At 44.1% G+C, this 13,908-nt stretch overlaps 1 protein-coding gene across 1 annotated transcript in view; it reads right to left on the bottom strand.

Annotated features, from left to right (window-relative positions):
* Nucleotides 1-13,908, bottom strand: part of bloc1s3 (biogenesis of lysosomal organelles complex-1, subunit 3) — a 95,875-nt gene that overhangs the window by 54,495 nt on the left and 27,472 nt on the right. The gene's annotated exons all lie outside the window — the stretch shown is intronic.

The following is a 13,908-nucleotide window of genomic DNA, read 5'->3' as shown; positions in this document are numbered from 1 at the left end:
CCAGCTTGTTGTGAAAGATTTGTTTTAATAAAGCAAACAGATGTGAAACTAGCTGAAGGGACTTTCTACTTCTGCCTGCTCTGAAGCAACCAGACAAAGTCCATACACAGACCAGGGAGGTTATACAAGGGTTTGCTCATTGCAACATCTAAATTCAATGCATTTTATCTAATCAGTGACAACACCGACGCTTATTTTCACATTTTATGAGAGAGATGCTGGGAGGAAAAGCCTTCATTTCAGTTGTATTCCATCACTTGTCACACCCACAAACTATAGGAGTGTTGAACTTACTGTAAATGACTGTAAACATATCAGTAAAGAAAATGCACATTCCCATGAAGATTGATGTAGAACTGCGCTGAGAAAGAGGAAAAAGAGATGTCCACACCCGTTCTATATTCTATATCGCTGTGCTTTACCTTCACTCACACCAAGGTGAGAGTCAAATCACAGCAGGGGACAGTAAAGGTCTGTGGGGACATTGCGTCTTCTCTCTAACATATGAGTGGCATTCTTTTCCTTTGACACTTTGATGTTTATTAAGTTTCAGTTTTTGCATACATCAGGTTCACATTGCATGTTGATCAATAGTTTTCTGTCAATAAAGAAGATAGGAAAACAAAATGAAAAACGGAAGTCAGAACAGGTATAAAAAAAACATTCAAGGTTACTGGTGTATATTTTCTCTTGTTTCATAAATCAACCATTTCTCCCACTTTCTATAAAAAACATCCTCTCTCACTCTGATCTTACATGTCAATTTCCCCACAATACAAATCTCTTTTACAATTTCGAACCACTGGTCCACAGTCGGGGGCTCAGTTTTGTACCACTTTCTGGTTATTGCTTTCTTGGTAGTGATCAGTAATATCTTGGCTAGATACCTATCTTTAACATCAACACAGTCATTTACCTATATCTCCGAGATACGCCTTCTTGAATTCTTTAGGTAATTCATATCCCAGAATGTTCTTAATGGTAACAAACACATTTTCCCAGAAAGAGTGTAATCTTTGGCACTCCCAAAAGATAATATGTAGGTGACCCACCTCTCCCTCCCCACACAACCTCCAGCACGGTTGCTGTGAGTTGGTCTGTCTACTCTTTATTTTTGGTGTAATGAAGTAGCGTGTCAGGTTTTTCCACCCAAATTCCCTCCTTGATCTTGAATTTGTTGTGGTGTGTTGGGTTTCACACATGCTAAGCCATTCCCCCGTTGTGATTTCACTGTTCATTTCCCTCTCCCACTAGCTTTAATATACATATAGCAGAGGAGGCTTTACAGTCTCTTAGATTTGGGTATAATACCGAAATTGCCCTGAATCTCGTCCCACTGTATGTCATGAGTGGCATTCTATATTAGACATTGCATTGGTATAATTTAGGGCCGTAATTGACGCACTGATAATGTAGGGCTCGACATCAGCCTCACCCATGTGAGACATCTTTGTGTCACCACCCCGCCCATGGGTGCCGTTTCTCCTTTTCAATTTGATTTATACGTGCTCATCTAGATTCACTTCTTCTTCTGTAAAATAGGAAGGTGACTAGAATTAAGCAATATATCACGAGAGCAAGTGTGTTGTGGTGAATATATCCCACTGATAAGCTGTTATCCCACGAGGCCGCAGGCCTCGTGGGATAACAGTTTATCAGCGGGATATATTCCACAACACACGCTGCTCGAGTGCTATATTGCTTTTATAAAACGGTTTCCAAGTATAATAATATAATAATAATAATACTATAAGTCCGACTGGCATGGTATTCTGAGAGTCAGTTGAAACACTACTGTAAGGCGGGACCTCTAGCAAGAAGATAGACGTGCGGGTGATTTGATTGGATCGTTCTGGAGACTGAAGTCGACATTGGCCAATCCTGGCGCTTGCAAAGTCCGACACCAGAGCCGTATGCCGACACCAAGTAACGTTACGTCTTATTTAGAAATGCGGGGTTAAGAGTGAGGGCGCGCGAGAGAGGGGTTAAGACATTAGCCCGCGTCTATTCTTGTACAAAACATAATTTTCTGCGAAGTATTAGTAAAGTTATAAGCGAAGATCGATTCACAAGGATCTGAAAGTTGTCTCCGCCATTTTGTTTTTGAGGTAACCAAAGCCTAAGAGAGTTGCGCCATCATGCGTCTGGCTGCAAGCGAGTAGCTTTTTGTTTTGACACTACTGTAAGGCGGGACCTCTAGTAAGAAGATAGACGTGCGGGTGATTTGATTGGATCGTTCTGGAGACTGAAGTTGACATTGGCCAATCCTGGCGCTTGCTGAGAAGCTGAGAGCTTTCTGGAAAGCCCAACACGGAGCTCGAGGCAGCGCTGCCTTTTAGTAAGAGAGTTGCCATGGCAACCAATAACCCATGGCCATGGGTTATTGAACTCGGTTACTGGAATTATACAATGGCTGTGAACCAATCAGATTGCTTGATTTGAGAGAGCCGTTTTATGTCAGATTATACAATATGCCTTTTTTCTTCTTCTTTTTTTAAAGACGAGCACAATCTTATGATTTTCTCTTCCGACAGCCATCTTCCATCATCTTAAATGATACGCCATATTGCTTTTACCTCCCTGCAGGAAACATTTTTGCAGATAGTCATAACCATAAGAATTCTTGAAGACTTTTTTTTATTCCAACCAAAATCTTACTACACTTATATTGATATCTGTTGTGAGGTTTCCGGACCAAATTTCAAGCAGAAGGCCATAATCGCATAGCCTGATCAGCCCGTGACGTTAGTCAAGTTCAAGTATGACATCCGTTTTGACCTCAGTTATGACGTCAGTTTATCCTAGTACATATAGCGAGGGTTCTACGTCACCTCCCTCTCTGGCAGATCATAGCAGCAGCTGGCTTCATGGCAGTCCATCTCCTCTGAAGCCGTCCGCTGAAGCATCGTTTCGCCCCACCGACCTCCCCAGTCCGCCACCAACGAGTCTTGACTCCTGAAGAATTCCCCACGGGGGCGGGGAGGGGGGGGGGGGGGGGGATTCTCTATCCTGGCCTATACAGATGCCCTCCTCTCACCTCAAGAGGAGCGCCAGCGTTCAATGGAGTCATATGCCAAAGTAATGCATGCCATGCATGCCGTTTGCTAAATAAAGTTTGTTAAATCCTACCAACTGGCCTCTCATGATTGAAATATAGCTATCCTTTGCAGATTAGGGAAAGAGAGAGAGAAAGAAAGAAAGAAAGAAAGAAAGAAAGAAAGAAAGAAAGAAAGAAAGAAAGAAAGAAAGAAAGAAAGAAAGAAAGTATCTGTATTTTCACAACTTTGAGCAATGATATTGTTTGATAGTGGAATTAGAGCATAGTTAATGTCACCAGCAGGGCTGCTGTAGCACCAAAACACAGCAGCCAGTGAAAGTCCAACTCCAGAGAGGGAGAGTGAAGTGAAAGGAAAAGAGAAGTAGGGGAGAAGGTAAGGAAGGGAGAGTTCAGGGAATTTTTCTGCCTTTCCCCGAGCAGATCCCCCCCCCCCCCACCTGTGTTTGCGTCACAGTGCTCGACCCGCTGCTGGAGCGCGGGAGGAGGAGGAGGAGGAGGAGGAGGAGCAGGGGGTGGGTTCAGTTCAGTCCGAGCACAGAGGAATGCGGTGGAGAGCGAGAACATGGCTATAAAAGGACTGCACTTCCACTCCCTCGCTGTGACGTCGCCGCTCAAATATTTCCTCCTTCCTTCTCCCCCTTCCAAGTCTGACCTACTGATACTGCTATTTCTCCTCTCTCACCTCACATGTCATTCATCTGCTCTCGTCTTATAAATACTGTACAATAATAATAAATAACGTCTCAAATCAGGTCATTACAGCAGTTCAAAGTAGGGCTGATGCGCTCTTGGCTGCTTCTTCCAGATCAGAACTAAGTAGTTCCAATCTTGCTGACCTCATGCAACAGGAAGTGGTGGGCACACACAGCAAGTCAAAACAATGAGCGCGCGGTGGAAGTGAATTGTGTGAATAAACAATTACCCGGACGTGATCTGAGCTTCGGTTTTTAAACCGACTATTAGGCTACAAAAGACACCACTGATTCAGACAACAGTAGGCTAAAAACTCACAGGATTTTGTATTGAGTTTGGCGTACCACATAGGAGAGTGACCCCCCCGGTCTCCCGGCGTTTGAGTAGCAACAACACCGTCAACAGGCCGGAAGTTGAGACCACATGAAATATGTTCTGTAGCCCCCACACTATAATACAGGATGCATCAATCAGTAGGGTTGTGTCACTTCCATGTATGCTGGGTTACTTTGAAAAATAGAGGAAGCAACTGCATTTTGGGAGGGGGGGGATTTAATGTTTGATGATTTACTCAGAAATTTGTGAAATGATGATCATGCAGCTCTCAAATTGTGGAATTCAACCAATATTCTTGTAGATGACAACATCACTATCCAATATTTCATTGGAAGAAATTACCCACATATGGATTTAAATTGAAAAAAGAACCGAATTAAATTCTAAGAGGGTTACATTGCAGAGTAATTCAATTTCTCACTGAGTACTGTAAAAGGGTGGTAATCTGTAATTTTGAAAGTGACCCTCCCGATATCTTCATTTCTTCATTCATTTGTTCATTATGAATTGTAACCTAAACTCAAAAAAGTAGGCTAGCTTTCCAATGACCTATTTACTAAAGGAGAAGTTAGATAACGTTTTTCGTCATCCAAAATGTTTGACGAATGTTTTTGGGGTTGCTCAACCCAAATGCTTAATCTGCAAGTTGTGACAGAGAGGTGGGGAGAGAGAGAGTGAGAGAGAGGGAGAGAGAGACAGATAGAGAGAGAAGGAGAGAGAGGTGTGGGGGGGGGGGGGGGGGAAGGGAGATAGGGAGGTTATCGGGAAGTGGAGGCAAACCCAGACTTGGCAGTGCTTGAACTCACACACGCAGCACATTTTGGCAGGTAGGAACGTGAGTGTGTTCTTTCTCGCCCATCCTGGTTGCTGATTGGCTGAGGCTGACGAGTTCCAACAGAACTGGCCCGACCAGAACGGGCTGTGCCGAAAACACATTCTTGAGAAATCCTACCTTCACCTGGTGATGACAAGAACAAATTCCCGCTTTTTCCCCAGCTTGTGTTCTGTACACTAAGTTCCTCCACCGTGACCACAAACGTTTCACCTAATATCATCACATCTCCCTCCATTTCTATCTCCTCCCTCACTCTCTCATGCTTCTGACTCTCTCCTGTTCTACCAACATTTGACTTGGCTCCTAGAGATCCTTTGGTTTAAAAAAAACTCTATTCTTCTATTATGCTATTTGCACTGAACTTCTTTATCACTATATTGTTGCTTGCAAGTGTTGATAGTGTGAGCTAAAGGCCCAAACTATTGAACAAATGTGATCTCATTCTATTTTGCTCTTTTTACCTGCTTAAAGGAACACTCCGCCCATTTTCAACCAGCTTTGTATCATTAGAACATCAGTAGTATATCAGAAAACTGTAAACAGTTTTGAAGTCTGTCATTTAATTTGACAGTTATTGAGTGTTAAAGTGTGGACCAGTGACATCACTGGTCCACACTAACTCAAATTAATAACTCATTAACTCAAATCAACTCTCAATAACTGTCAAACTATTCATCATTCATCTAGTTTGACAGTTATTCAGAGTTGATTTGAGTTATTAATTTGAGTTAGTGTGGACCAGTGATGTCACTGGTCCACACTTTAACACTCAATAACTGTCAAATTAAATGACAGACTTCAAAACAGTTTACAGTTTTCTGATATACTAGTGATGTTCTAATGATACAAAGCTGGTTGAAAATGGCCAGAGTGTTCCTTTAAGTTTAATTGGATAAGAGTTATCCCCCGCTCTCTCTCTCTCTCTCTCTCTCTCTCTCTCTCTCTCTCTCTCTCTCTCTCTCTCTCTCTCTCTCTCTCTCTCTCTCTCTCTCACTGGGCTGAATGCACCGGGTCGGCCGGCCCGGAGACGCAACATTGGAGGAGACACGGTGTAACCGCTGGCGTGAGGCCGTTTCCTGCATGGGTGAAAATGGCGCCACATCTCCTGGCAGGCAAGTAAAATAACTTGGTTGGGTTTAGGCAACGAAAACAACTTAGGGTTGTTTCGGTTGTTTTCGGGTTAGAAACACTTAAAACAGGGTTAAAAATGGGGCACCTCGCGACGAAGACGTTGTGAGACAAGGACGCTACCGCAGGACCACTCAACCCACCCTGTCAGGACCACCCTATAGCCTCACGCAGTGTCAGAGCCACCTTCGACGTCATCAAGCTTCCAGGGACGGAGGGTCTGAATCACAAGTCTCTGACGGAAGTCTCGCTCCGCTCAGATGCTGGACGCTAAATCTGGTTGGCTGGACTGTGACGGAAGTGACGTCATCCAGCGCGTCATACAGCGTGCCTCCCATATTACAGTCCGTTCAGTGGAACACCGTGAAGCACCGTGAAGAGAGAAGCGATAAAAGGAGCCACCAAACAGTAGATAGGCTGTCTTGCAGGATCGTAGTTTATCTCTATTGTGCCAACTGAATGATTTGGAGCAAAGAAGGCAGCCATAGTTTGCAGTTTTAGTTTTAGGTGGTGAAGTTGATGTTGTCACCCGGGGTCTATTTAGCTGTTGCACACATTCTGAATGCATCGCCCACGAGGTCCGTGGTTGGTCAATTCATGTGTCTGTCACACATATTTGTTTTTTTTTGTCTTGGGGGGCGGGCGTTAACCACTTTTGAGAGTTGTGCTCCAGATGTAGATATCATCTACTATGGCTGGCACTGCGAGACTATAGGACCACCCAACCCACCCTGTCTCCCTTGCTTGTCAACGACCTATTTGAATATAAGACTCGGGGCGCCCTTTGGCGGTCGCGGCCGCAGCGTCTTTGGCATATCCACTACACGCAATGCAACGTTTGACGTATTCACTGCAGTCATTTCAAAGTGCAAACTTGTGTTATTTGTATGCAGATTGAAGAGAATGGGCTGCTCTCTCTCTCACTCTCTCTCTCTCTCCCCTTCACTGGGCTGCTCTCTCTCTCACTCTCTCTCTCTCTCCCTCACTTTTAAACTGGTTGACATACAGCGGACAGTTATATTGATCCCCACCCAGCAGTTTAACAGAGTTATCGATCTCTACTTTATCTCTGAGGTGTGTGTGTGTGTGTGTGTGTGTGTGTGTAGGTGTGTGTGTGTGTGTGTGTGTGTGTGTGTGTGTGTGTGTGTGTGTGTGTGTGTGTGGGTGTGCGCGTGCGCGCGTGCGCATTTGTGTTGTGTGTTCAGTGCTCAAGATCTAGTGACATGGGTAAAGAGTATTTTGGCAGGAGGGGTTGACTGGTTGATGATTAACAGTTCCAGGGAAGGTCCTGGTAATGTTAGTCGAAGGTTATGGAACACTTCAGCAGAGAGGAAGGCAGATAATGTTAGTCCAATGTTAAGAACACTTCAACATGTTAGTGAACATTCACACCATACGCCAAAGCAGTTTCAATTCAGCGTCCTTGTTAACAGGCGAGTCCGTTCACACCGGCTGCACGCCACGCCATGCCAAAGCCGCGCTGATCCAATAGTTTCAGATTCTGTTCTATTTTCCAAGCGTGCCGCACGCTGATCCCGAGCTGCCAGGCAGGCAGTCAATGCAATTTGTGAGGGGTGGGAGGGGCCTGTGAGGGGTGGGAGGGGCCGGAGCAGCAGCGCCGAGCTGGCCGCCGAGGAAAAGAGACTTGTTTCTGGTGTGACCGCTTTGGTGTCAGATCAGCTTGAGTCTGCTTCAAGCGTACTTCCTTTTTTCATCTTAGAAATATTTCTAAACTCCGTTCTATTGTCTCTCAAGCTGAGCTGGAAATGATTGTACATGCCTTTGTATCTTCTCGTTTGGACTACTGCAATGCTCTTTTCACATGCCTTAGCAAAGCATCTTTGGACCGACTACAAGTGGTCCAGAATGCTGCTGCGAGGCTGTTGACCAAGTCCACTAAGAGATGCCATATTACCCCCATTTTAGCTCACTTACACTGGCTGCCCATCAAATTTAGGATCCAGTTTAAAGTTCTTATTTTCACTTTTAGAGCCCTGCATGGTCAGGCACCTGCCTATATCAGCGATCTATTACTTCCTTACTCCACCAGCAGGCCACTTAGGTCTTTGGACCAGGGCCTACTAGCTGTTCCTCGCTCGAGGCTTAACACTAAAGGTGACAGATCTTTCCAGTCTGTTGCTCCCAATCTGTGGAACGCCCTTCCACTAGCCTTAAGATGTGCTGCCTCCATCGATATTTTTAAAAAGCAGCTAAAAATGCATCTTTTCAGTTTGGCTTTTACTTAGCCTCTTGTTTATCACTGTGTATTTATTACTTGTGTTGCATGTGTGTTTCTGTATGATTCATTGTTGTATGATTCATTGCTGATTCATTGTTTTAACTGTATTTGATGATGTGAACTGTGAAGCACTTTGTGACCTTGCTCTGTGAAAGGTGCTATATAAATACATTTTACTTACTTACTTAGTTACAAAAAAATTGTAAAATAGCAACGTTTGTGGACAAACGTTGCTATTTTACAATTTCGGCTAAGAAATTGTAAAATGGTAACGTATGTGTCTACAGCGGTGGGCGTGGTTTGGGCATGGTTTACGGAGATTTTCTGTTTCTAACCCCTCCCCCTACTCTAATCCTAACCCTAAAATCTCAGAACGTTACTATTTTACAATTTTCGAGCCGAAATTGTAAAATAGCAACGTTGGTCCAAAACGTTGGTATTATACAATTTTCTGTCAGACTGTGTTGCAACCCACACACACACAGACCATAAATACATAGAAATGATCAAAGCCATAGTTTCATGGTATTGTGGAGATAAACAGATCTCCATGAAATGTAGACTCTATTATGTCAGTGATAAGTGAAAGTGATGGTTTCCTATGAGTCACAGCGCCCCCTGTGTGGGCTCCCCGCTTCTCTTATCTTATGATCGGAGACATTTCGGTAATGTCAACACTCAACATACAAAACAATGGTTACTCAGAAAATGGATTCTACTGTATATCAGATTTGCCTTTACATAATTCTTTCTATGAAGAGTTGCACGTCTGTGTGAAATCACAGCAAAGATCTGGAAGAGATCGTTAATGAGTGAGAGGGAGTTTGTTCTATGTCCAATTTGGCAGTATTCCTCTTTAAAGGGATAGTTCACACTTTTAAAGCCTAGCTCTATTTGCTACTTACCAGTGATCATGTTGATTTGTAGAGTTCTTTCTCAGCACAGTCCACGCTGTTCCTCATTGTAGCTCTGGAAAGTTGGGCCAACAACGAATGCAAGGTCAATGGGGTCACGCTCCTGTATGAACAAGCTGAAATGTACTTTGTGTGCGCTGTGGTTGTGTGTGTGTGTGTGTGTGTGTGTGTGTGTGTGTGTGTGTGTTTGTGTGCGCTGTGGTTGACATTTTAGTGAGCCTCAGTCAACTTGTTCATACAGGAGCGTGACCCCAGTGACCTTTGGCATTTTGTTTTGGCACAACTTTCCAGAGCTACTATGAGGAACAGCATGGCGCATTGTGCTGAGAAAGAACTCTACCAAATCAACATCATCATTGGCGAGTAGCAAATACAGCTAGACTCTAAAAAGATGTGAACTATCCCTTTAAGTCTACGGCGCATTGACAGCTAGAAGCCGTACTGTGTAGTGAACTTTCACCAGTCCTGCCTTAGAGAACAGGGAAGTTAATGATGTTATGGGCACGCATGCACACACACACACACACACACACACACACACACACACACACACACACACACGTACACACACACACACACACACACACACACACACACACACACACACACACACACACACACACACACACGTACACACACACACACACACACACACACACACACACACACACACACACACACACACACACACACACACACACACACACACGGGTTATTTACACTCTCTGGCCATTGTCCGCAGCCATAGCAACCCATCCTGCCATTGCCTTGAAGGGGAAGAGGCTTTTTTTTTAAGTTAATACAATGACACAATGCACAGTGGTCAACTGAAGTTCCCTAAAATGCTGTCCGCACAAAAACGATCTTCTATCTTGTATTCAGACTCATCTAAATATTGTTAAAAGTACATGGGAAATCAACATGAACGTTTAAACCAGTATTAGTTACTTCAGATGGAGCCTTTAGTGAAGAAGTGTTTGTTATGGTTGTAACCCTAACGCTAACCCTCACAAACTTAATCCCTAAAGGCCTAAACATGGTTGTCTGTCAGAGCCTCGCCCCGCCCTCCCCGTATGACGGCGGGTGGAGCGCCGTCCTACGGGGAGGGGCCGCCGTCGGCTGACGGGGGCTGCTCCAAAATGTGACTCAACGGCGACGATACGTGCGTGACGTCAGCTGCAGGAGAGTTGTGACTGGCCGTTGCCTTGGCTCATCGTAGTAAAGTCGCCTTTCAAAGCATGATGTTAGATTATAACGAACTAGTTGTGTGGCTTAGCCTTTCCAAATGTTGAGGGTCGTATTTTAGAATTTAATACATAGAATTGGGAACGTTACATTCAATTTCATTCAGACTGCCTGGCACACAATCTCCGCCATTTTCACACAGAGCTTCCACAGGAGGAGGGGGGTGGGAGGAGGGAGGGTGTAGTGACGTCCGAGCATGTAGGGCTCGCTGGCGCCGCCAGACGGCGAGACGGCTCCAATTCGAGGCGGACGGACGACCATGTTTAGGCCTTTACTCTAACCCTAACCCTAACCCTAACTCTGTGTGTGTGTGTGTGTGTGTGTGTGTGTGTGTGTGTGTGTGTGTGTGGCGAGATTGTGTGTGGTGAGAGGGGTGTGGATTTTCGCAAATATTGAGTTTGAAATGGCATGTTTCAACATTATTATTAACATTATTGGGTATTATTGGGACTATTTTAACATAGACCGTATGGATGGCTTGAAACGTGTGCGCGCACGCGCGCGCGCACACACACACACACACACCACACGTTGGTGGCCGTCAAGCCCCACCCCCTGCCCAGGCCCACGCGCACAGGCATTTGAAATACCTATATAGAAATAGCCATAATGGCCAATATGGCTGCGAATACGTGTAGTGTTTCGCTCCATATTTATTTGATTCGATTGTCTGTTATGTTTTTCGGTTCTTTCCTTTATTATGTACCATCATAATATTTTCTTTTCCAGAAGCGACCAATTAGGTCGATGCGACTCGCACAGGATGGCTGTTAGTTAACTATGTATCACGTTCATTAACAAAATGTTCAATGCCTGCAGTAATGTGGCTCTGTCACACTATATATACTGTATACAGTCCTGCTAAATGTATGAATACGATTAAATTACAGAGCCGCAGATGTTGCACGCCGCCATGCTGTTATGAATATGGCTCATAATGCCCACAGGAGAGCTCAGAAACCTGTGATAACAAGCAGGCAAAGGGCCCCTAATGTTCACAAGCATATTCCCAATCATGGAGAAACACACATCTTATAAATAGGACAATGACGCTGAACAGAGAAGCACAGCAGCAGTTCACCATGCTATGATGAGCAGACCACAGCTGTTTAGTCTTGTAATGGAAATCAGCCCAAGGGATTCATAAGAATTTGCATATTTTCCAAGGTCTCCCCCTGGAACTCAAATGATATTGTAACGATGATGACATCATAACGATTATCTTCTAATTCCCAGTGCCAGAGCCACTGAAGAATCTTGGCCAGGCTGCAATGTGGGGGCGCCATCGTGTTGCCTGGTCGAAAACTCAGAAGTGCTGACTTCAGACAAAGAAACACCCTTCATGACCCAATCCATAGCATCAACATTTTGGTAATCAAGCTGGCAGGTGATCACAAGTTACTAAGCAACAACCACGATGTGGGATTGTGAGGCTATACCGCTAAATGAAAGCATCAACCGGAACTATGGCTCTGATGTAGTAAAAAAAAAGCCCCCCACATGTTCCTTGGAAATCTGATTCCAAAGAAAAGCTTGAAGCCTTCAACATTCCTCCAGCAATAACATCAGCTTCCAGGGCCTTAAGCCCATGGCACACCAATCAAACATTCTCCAACCAACACGGACAAACAGACAAACGCAGATGTTCCTTTAGTGTGCCATAGCAGTCTGTTCTTGTCTGTCCTTGTTTGGAGATGTTCGTGGACGTTTGGTCAGAACGACATGTTCAATCTTTGTCTGTCCATGTTTGACAAAGTCTGTCGAGTTCGCCATGTTTTCAGATGCGTAACCATAGCAGCGGAGCTCGCGCATGCCCAGTACAGTAGCAGTAAACTCACACTGGACATTTCTGGGCTGGGTGCTGTTGTGTTTTGTTTTGCCGATCTGAAACACAATATTCCAAGGAGCGTCTCGAAATGACCGTAGATGTCCTCTTACTCTCTCAATCTCCGAGGTAAAATGTTTGAAGTCAGCTTGTCTTGTCAGCAGTGTCGAAGTCAACTGTCAAACTGAAGTTGTTTGGTCGTCTTCTTCTATTTTGGCGTTTTATGGCAGTTGGCATCCTTATTGTTGCATTGCCGCCACCTACTGGCTGAAGTTTGGTCAACACTGCCCGTGTGCTTATATTACCGAGATTATTAATGATACAAAGTGGATTGATTACCAGTAAACCCATCCTTTAAGTGATTCATTTTTCTTACCTGTGATGGACTGTTTCCATTTGTTTCGAATCTGAATAGTGTCGTCTATCTCTACTATCATGTTACACAGAATCCATTGCTCCTGGTGTGACGTAATGATACTATGAATGGCTGTGGTAGCTGGTTGCTCAACACAATAACACTCTTATAAAGAGTTTTCTTGGAAACTTCTGGTTGGATGTTGCCTATCTGATCAGCTACTTCCTGTCATTCCACAGAATTTCTTGAGAGTTGTTCTGAAGCCATTCCAGTGTTAGTTGGCTTACGTGTGCTCGCGTTTTTGGCCTGTTGGACCATAAAATGTTCCACATCCCAAATTAAGATCTTTGTCATATTAAAACAGATTCTCCTCTACAATTTACCTGTCTTATCTCATGAGCCTTTTGCAAACATAGGTGTGTTTTTTTCAGGAGTGGCTTCTGGCCATTCTGCCATACAGCCTGGATGTGATGTGATGTAAGTGCTACACTGATTGTTGTAGCCTACTTTCAGCAAGATCTCTCATCACAGTCAAGGGCAGAACTCCTGTGGTCCTGAGGTTACCTCCACAATCATGGACCCTCTTGCCCAGTTGCTCAGTTTCTTGAAGAAGGATTCCATTTTCCAATGATGGGGCCTACTACTACTACTGCACTACTACTACTACTACTACTACTACTACTACTACTACTACTACTACTACTACTACTACTACTACTACTACTACTACTACTACTACCACTACTACTACTACCACTACACTACTACTACTACTACTACTACTACTACTACTACTACTACTACTACTACTACTACTACTACTACTACTACTACTACTACTACTACTACTACTGCACTACTACTACTACTACTACTACTACTACTACTACTACTGCACTACTACTACTACTACTACTACTACTACTACTACTACTACTACTACTGCACTACTACTACTACTACTACTACTACTACTACTACTAATTATGGATTATTGTGTGTTGATCAGTAACAAAACAAAACAAAAATCATAATTTGTCCCTGGTCCCAGGGCCCGGGACAACTACCACCCCCCCCTTTCCCCCCAGGCCTATAAAGACCGTGAAATGGCATCTTCACTTCCTTGATTTGATGTATTTTCTGTTGAAACAGGATGTTAGCTTTATGGAATTACTATGTACACCCGCTAGTGCAGCATGCAGTCACATACATTGTTTTCCTGGATGAAAATGTAATGCGATTCATTTCACGGCGGCTTTCATACATTTGGATGTAAAACA

Source organism: Poromitra crassiceps (assembly GCF_964638095.1).
Source record: "Poromitra crassiceps genome assembly, chromosome: 5".
Classification (NCBI taxonomy): Eukaryota; Metazoa; Chordata; class Actinopteri; order Beryciformes; family Melamphaidae; genus Poromitra; species Poromitra crassiceps.
Note: the sequence above shows the minus strand (reverse complement) of the source record. Positions and strands in the feature narration are given on the sequence as shown.